The sequence below is a fragment of the Protopterus annectens genome, chromosome 14.part0 (assembly GCF_019279795.1).
Source record: "Protopterus annectens isolate FY-2018-M chromosome 14.part0, PAN1.0, whole genome shotgun sequence".
Taxonomy (NCBI): domain Eukaryota; kingdom Metazoa; phylum Chordata; order Ceratodontiformes; family Protopteridae; genus Protopterus; species Protopterus annectens.
Window position 1 is genome coordinate 168,473,440 of NC_056748.1, and position 6,000 is coordinate 168,479,439.

A 6,000-nucleotide genomic window follows, 5' to 3' on the forward strand; every position below is an offset into this window, starting at 1 on the left:
TTCAAACATGGGCTGACGTTAGCTAAGTGTAGGGGCATGCACTGTGTGACCACTGGTACTTACAAGTGGACTCCAGCTCAGCCCTAGCTGTACTCCAGTCCAGAATTGTGTGTGCTACAGCCAATAGGGTGCTGCACCTGATTACACAGTCCAGCACCTCCCCTGATATGATGCCCAAGGGATTCCCTGTGTGCTGTCCGTAATATCTGACTCATATCTAGGGTGTGTACCGACTGTATTAGACTGCACAGGGTTTTGCATCATATGTCTCATACGGTTTACATAGCGATGTGATTTCCTGGTACATCAGTGGCAGATCATTATAGATTGACATGAGGAACTGCTGACAGACATTGGGTTACTGACTCGAAACACTGCTGGGAACCCATGCTGCTACATGAACTGTTCCACTCTGCACTTTCTACATTTGTCAGACCAGTAGTTCCTCCTTCTCCTTATATGTGGACCTTTGTCCTGCCCTGCTCTAGTTCCTGGCTTTCTCCACAGTTGCTGCTCTATGTAGTTATAGGTATGCTGTGACTGGAGTATGTGATGTAACACCACACACAGGGTTACAGACCTCACACCTCTGACATTACCTGTTATGCAGGATGTCCAGTCTTGCCCCCACATGTCTGCTCTGGTCCTCAGATGGTTTGTGTTGTACTATTATTATACGTCTACATGGTGCCCATACCTCTCAACCTCTTAGAGCTAGAAATCTGGACAAAGCCATAAAAGTGGGACATAGGCACAAAGATAATGACAACTTTTTAATATTGCACTTACAAACTTAGTTGGTAGAATCACAGGTTTTGTATTAGCACAAATGTGCTGGTGGGTATGAAGTCTGCATCTCAGCTGTTGCACGAATGTGCTGGGGGGTATGAAGTCTGCATCTCAGCTGTTGCACGAATGTGCTGGTGGGTATGAAGTCTGCATCTCACCTGTTGCACGAATGTGCTGGTGGGTATGAAGTCTGCATCTCAGCTGTTGCACGCATGTCCTGGTGGGTATGAAGTCTGCATCTCAGCTGTTGCACGAATGTGCTGGTGGGTATGACGTCTGCATCTCAGCTGTTGCACGAATGTGCTGGGGGGTATGAAGTCTGCATCTCAGCTGTTGCACGAATGTGCTGGTGGGTATGAAGTTTGCATCTCAGCTGTTGCACGAATGTGCTGGTGGGTATGAAGTCTGCATCTCAGCTGTTGCACGAATGTGCTGGTGGGTATGAAGTCTGCATCTCACCTGTTGCACAAATTTGCTGGTGGGTATGAAGTCTGCATCTCAGCTGTTGCACGCATGTCCTGGTGGGTATGAAGTCTGCATCTCAGCTATTGCACGAATGTGCTGGTGGGTATGAAGTCTGCATCTCAGCTGTTGCATGAATGTGCTGGTGGGTATGAAGTCTGCATCTCACCTGTTGCACAAATTTGCTGGTGGGTATGAAGTCTGCATCTCAGCTGTTGCACGCATGTCCTGGTGAGTATGAAGTCTGCATCTCAGCTGTTGCACGAATGTCCTGGTGGGTATAAAGTCTGCATCTCAGCTGTTGCATGAATGTCCTGGTGGGTATGAAGTCTGCATCTCAGATGTTGCATGAATGTCCTGGTGGGTATGAAGTCTGCATCTCAGCTCTTATTATTCGCTCACTTCAACCTTTATTGATTTGTCAGAAACATGCAATGTTACGAAAAATGGACCATAAATATGAGGCAAAAATGTGGACATTCTGCGACACTCTCTACATTTGAGGGGTACGATGGTGCCCACTGACTTGTTGTAAGTACTGACACAGTTAGTGATCACCTTTACATCCTAGTGCTACTCTGAGTTATTACAACCTGCTGTTATACTAGCTGCTCTGTAGGTAACGCAGAGCTATCTGTGCCCCCCCATCCCTCCATTATCTCTGACTTTGTCCAGCTTTCCTGCAGTAACAAATAGTGACATATGGACAGTCTGTAGAACTCCTACCATAGATGTAGCTCACATGCAAAATAGTAGGCGCAACCAGTCTTAAACCATGATCACCATCAACCATGGCAATGTACTTAGCCTACTAAGCCATAAGAGCCACTGGACAGTGCAGTTTAATTCCTCACACTATCAATCACAGACATACAATGCACATCAATCCCTGAATATTGTGGAATTTCTACTTGATTGGCTTCCCCTAACATGTCACCAGATTGATTGGGACAGCCATAAGATCATGTGCTCTGCTGATTTTACCTTGAAAACATAATTTACTGCAGTTGTATGAGAACATGGGTGTGTTGGGGGTAAATGACTCTAGCAATGACAGTGAAGCATCTGTCATGTGACCCCACTATTTGTAATTCCCTGGCACATGCAGTGGGATATGCTGGCTTGAGGCCTACTGCATATTATAGGGCAGCCAGTATTTGAGTTCCTGTTGTCCCACATAGCTGTCAGTTGTCTGCAGCTATCCCACTAGCCCACTCTACTCCCTTGCATACATGCAGCAGGTCCATACCATAGTGTAGTACCCCATACATTTGTTGTAACAAAGAGTGACTTACCTTGTGCCTGCAGCAGTTGATATAATGATGCTTCAGGGCTGACTCTGTCAGATGCATACAGTACACAGCCAATACATGTTAACTCATTACAGCCAAGTGCGCCTCCAGGCATTTCTGAAGTTGCTTCCTACTGCGCCTCTAGGCGTCAAATATTGCTTGTTCATATTTGCATTAATAATTCCAAAATCATGCTACATACAATGTGACACAATATTTTATTTTGAAGCATACATGGTGGCAGACACAATTGTATTAATATTCGTCCTATGTCAATAAGTGTTTGTTAGAACTGTAAGGTGATAACTTAATTTTTTTAAAGACTCAAGCCACACCCACTGGGAGTTAAAGGTACACACTCAAAAGAGCTGTAATGGAGGGAATGAGTTAAGGTACAGGTTATGCGTTGTGGCTGGCATCCTTTTTAGTATGTATATGAGTCGGAATGAGGTGTCAGTCCCTAAGTCCCTAGGATGTCAGTACATGTGCTATGCATTGCTTCATTGCCAAGGCCAGGGCATACTGGGCATGCCTACACCTGCCTACAGGGACAGGCTTAGGGAGCTCCTCTTCTCAGTCCCCCTGTGGATGTGTGAACCTTGCCACTGGTGGGGGGGCTGTGTGTCCCTTCCCTGTGATGTTCTTGCCGCAGCTGTTTCCACAGGATCATAATTGTGTAGCACGGCACATACTATGAATATGTGTTCACATGTGGCTGGAGCGTACTGCAGGACTCCACCAGATATATCGAGGCAGTGTAACGTGACTTGAGGAGCCCAAACACACACTCTATGATGTTCCTAGTTTGTGCGTGTGCATCATTATGGCGTTCTTTGGTAGGTGTGTGTGCATTCCTGATGGGTGTTATCATCCACGGTTCCAGTGCATAGCCAGCATCCCCCAGTGGATGGCCGTATGGCATGCCTATTGGCAAACATCTGGTACAGCTGTGATGTGTGCCAGATATGGGAGTTGTGATAACTGCCAGGGCTGCCAACGCACACATTCATGATCATTCCCTGGGCATTGTACATGACCTGGCAGTTGATGGAGTAATACCTGTTGCGATTGATGTAGACTCTACCCTCTTCATCAGGTATTGCTTTGATGTGCACATGAGTGCAGTCTATGGCACCCAGTACCTCAGGGGTAGTGTGCTACATGGTGGAAGAGATGCATATTGCTGGCCCTCTCCTCAGGGGTGCTGGGTAAATAAATGTGTTCACTGGCATGTGCTTGCATGGCATCCAGAAACTGGTGGGGTACCCTGGATGCAGATGGCTGTGAGACCTCCATTATGTCCCCAGTTGGTCTTTGAAAAGTACCTGTAGCTAATATTCTAAGGGTTACACATACCTTTCTTTCCACTGGAATGGGTTCCCCTTTGTTGGCTCTGGGTCTGAGTTGAGGGCAGCAGAGCTCAGTGAGTTCTTGTAGTATGTTCCTGTTCAGTCTGTAGTGCTCTACAATCTCCAGCTCATGTAGATCCTGAAGGGTTACCCGGGGCCTGAACACTCTTCTCCTTCTCAGTCTAGGCCTATTGTCAGCAGCACCAGTAGCACTGACTTCAGCGTCTAGCACATACAGGTGTAGCAGAGCAGCAGCAGCCCTTATCACTTTGTCCATTAAAATTCCCAAGTGTGTATTCCAATTGTGCGGAGTATGCGGGGAAAAATCAAATTGTACTGATATTTTATAGTGGTGTGCCGCAGATGCAGCCTGTGTGATTGGCTCACTATGATGCATTCCACCTGACAGGTGTATCATTGGGGTTTTGAATGGGCCAGTGTCTGTTGAACAGGGCTTATCAGTCATTTCTACTTGATTGGCTTCCCCTAACTAGTTCCTTTTTTTTATTTAATTTTTTTAATTCTTTCACTGCTAAGCACTGCAGCATGGTGTGCATATCCATGGCACTAGTATAAACAGTGCTCAGCAGTTTGGACACTCCCCCATGCATGGGCAAGCTCAGCTTTTCTTAAACTAGCTAAAACACGCGCTGCTGGACTAAACACAGCTCAGCAGCATCGGACACACACCCCTGCTTAGCTGTGCTTAGCTGAGCACAAACAGGTGCCACTGAGCTCCAATCCACTTAAACATAGTGTGACACACCACCTTTTTATGTCATTTACCTGTTCTACTACTACCTACATGGTTCTAGCCATAGCATGGGTTGTATCTGCAAACACAGTAGCCTTCTTGCTATTCAGTAACCCCCGCTGATTTCCATACACCTACTTGAATATACCCTGGATACTTCACTACTCCAGGGCCTGTTTCCTTAGCAACCACTACAACCTACCATTGTACACTCTGCATGCAGGGCACTATCATGCATTATTTTTACTAATGTCTTATTTTTGGTTTTTCAACATTTTCATTTTTTTTTTTTTTTGCATAACGGCATGCTTGCGCCTTGCTGTGTGCCATGCAAATGTAATATATGTATTAAAAATTAATATTTTTTATTTATGTGCATTGCTTTTTGGACTCACTGGCCATAGTTTTGGCCATTTGCATACCTACAGTGCAGGGTCCAACCTTGTTTTTGGGCTTTTACAGCCCCTGTTTAAAATTTACATTTCAGTACACATTTTTTTTTCTGTGTACATTTCTGACACCAGCACAGCACCTACATGGATGCCTTTCTGTTTACTGGATTGCAAATCACCCTCATTTGCATGGATTTCACCAGCTTATCAGGTGATTTTCATTCCAGGAACACCTCAGGGTACACATGCTCGTGCATGTCCCTCCCCTCTCTTTATTGGATCGCTCACTAGCTGGTTTCCGTGTTGGGGCTGTGCCACTATGCCTACATGGAAGATTACTCCATGTGGGGTTTATTGAATCCCCACCACCACACAGTATTTCATATAGGGAGCAATAAAAACAATAAATCTTTAACTATATAATTAGAATTCATGAATCTTTTAAAATTTATAAGAAAGTAATCAGTGAAGGGAGAGGAATAGTATAGAACCAAAGAAAATTAAGAAGAGTAGAATTTAATTTCTTAAAGTTTTTTTAGGAGGAAGAATAATTAGTGGTTGTAGATAGAAAGGTATTTTTGGTAGGATTATCATTTTTATTAAAGTGAGTCTATCTATCACTGTAAAAAATGTTCCAATTAATAATTATTTTAGCAACAGTGTCTATTAAATTACAATAACTTACTGGTATTGAGTTTTTTTTACAGTAGATTTAATTATAAGTCCAAGATAATTAATTTGTGAATTGTCCCAAATAAAATTTTTATAGTTTCTTAAATAATTATTAACTTTTTTATTAATAAATAACATCTGTTTTATCAGAGTTAAACATTAAATATGACTGTTTTTCAAAGTAATTAATACACTTAGTTAAATTTTCTATTGAAGCTTCAGCATCGCCATTTGTTATTAAAATGTCATCTACAAATAACTGAATTTTACAGGAATAAAATTCATCTAAA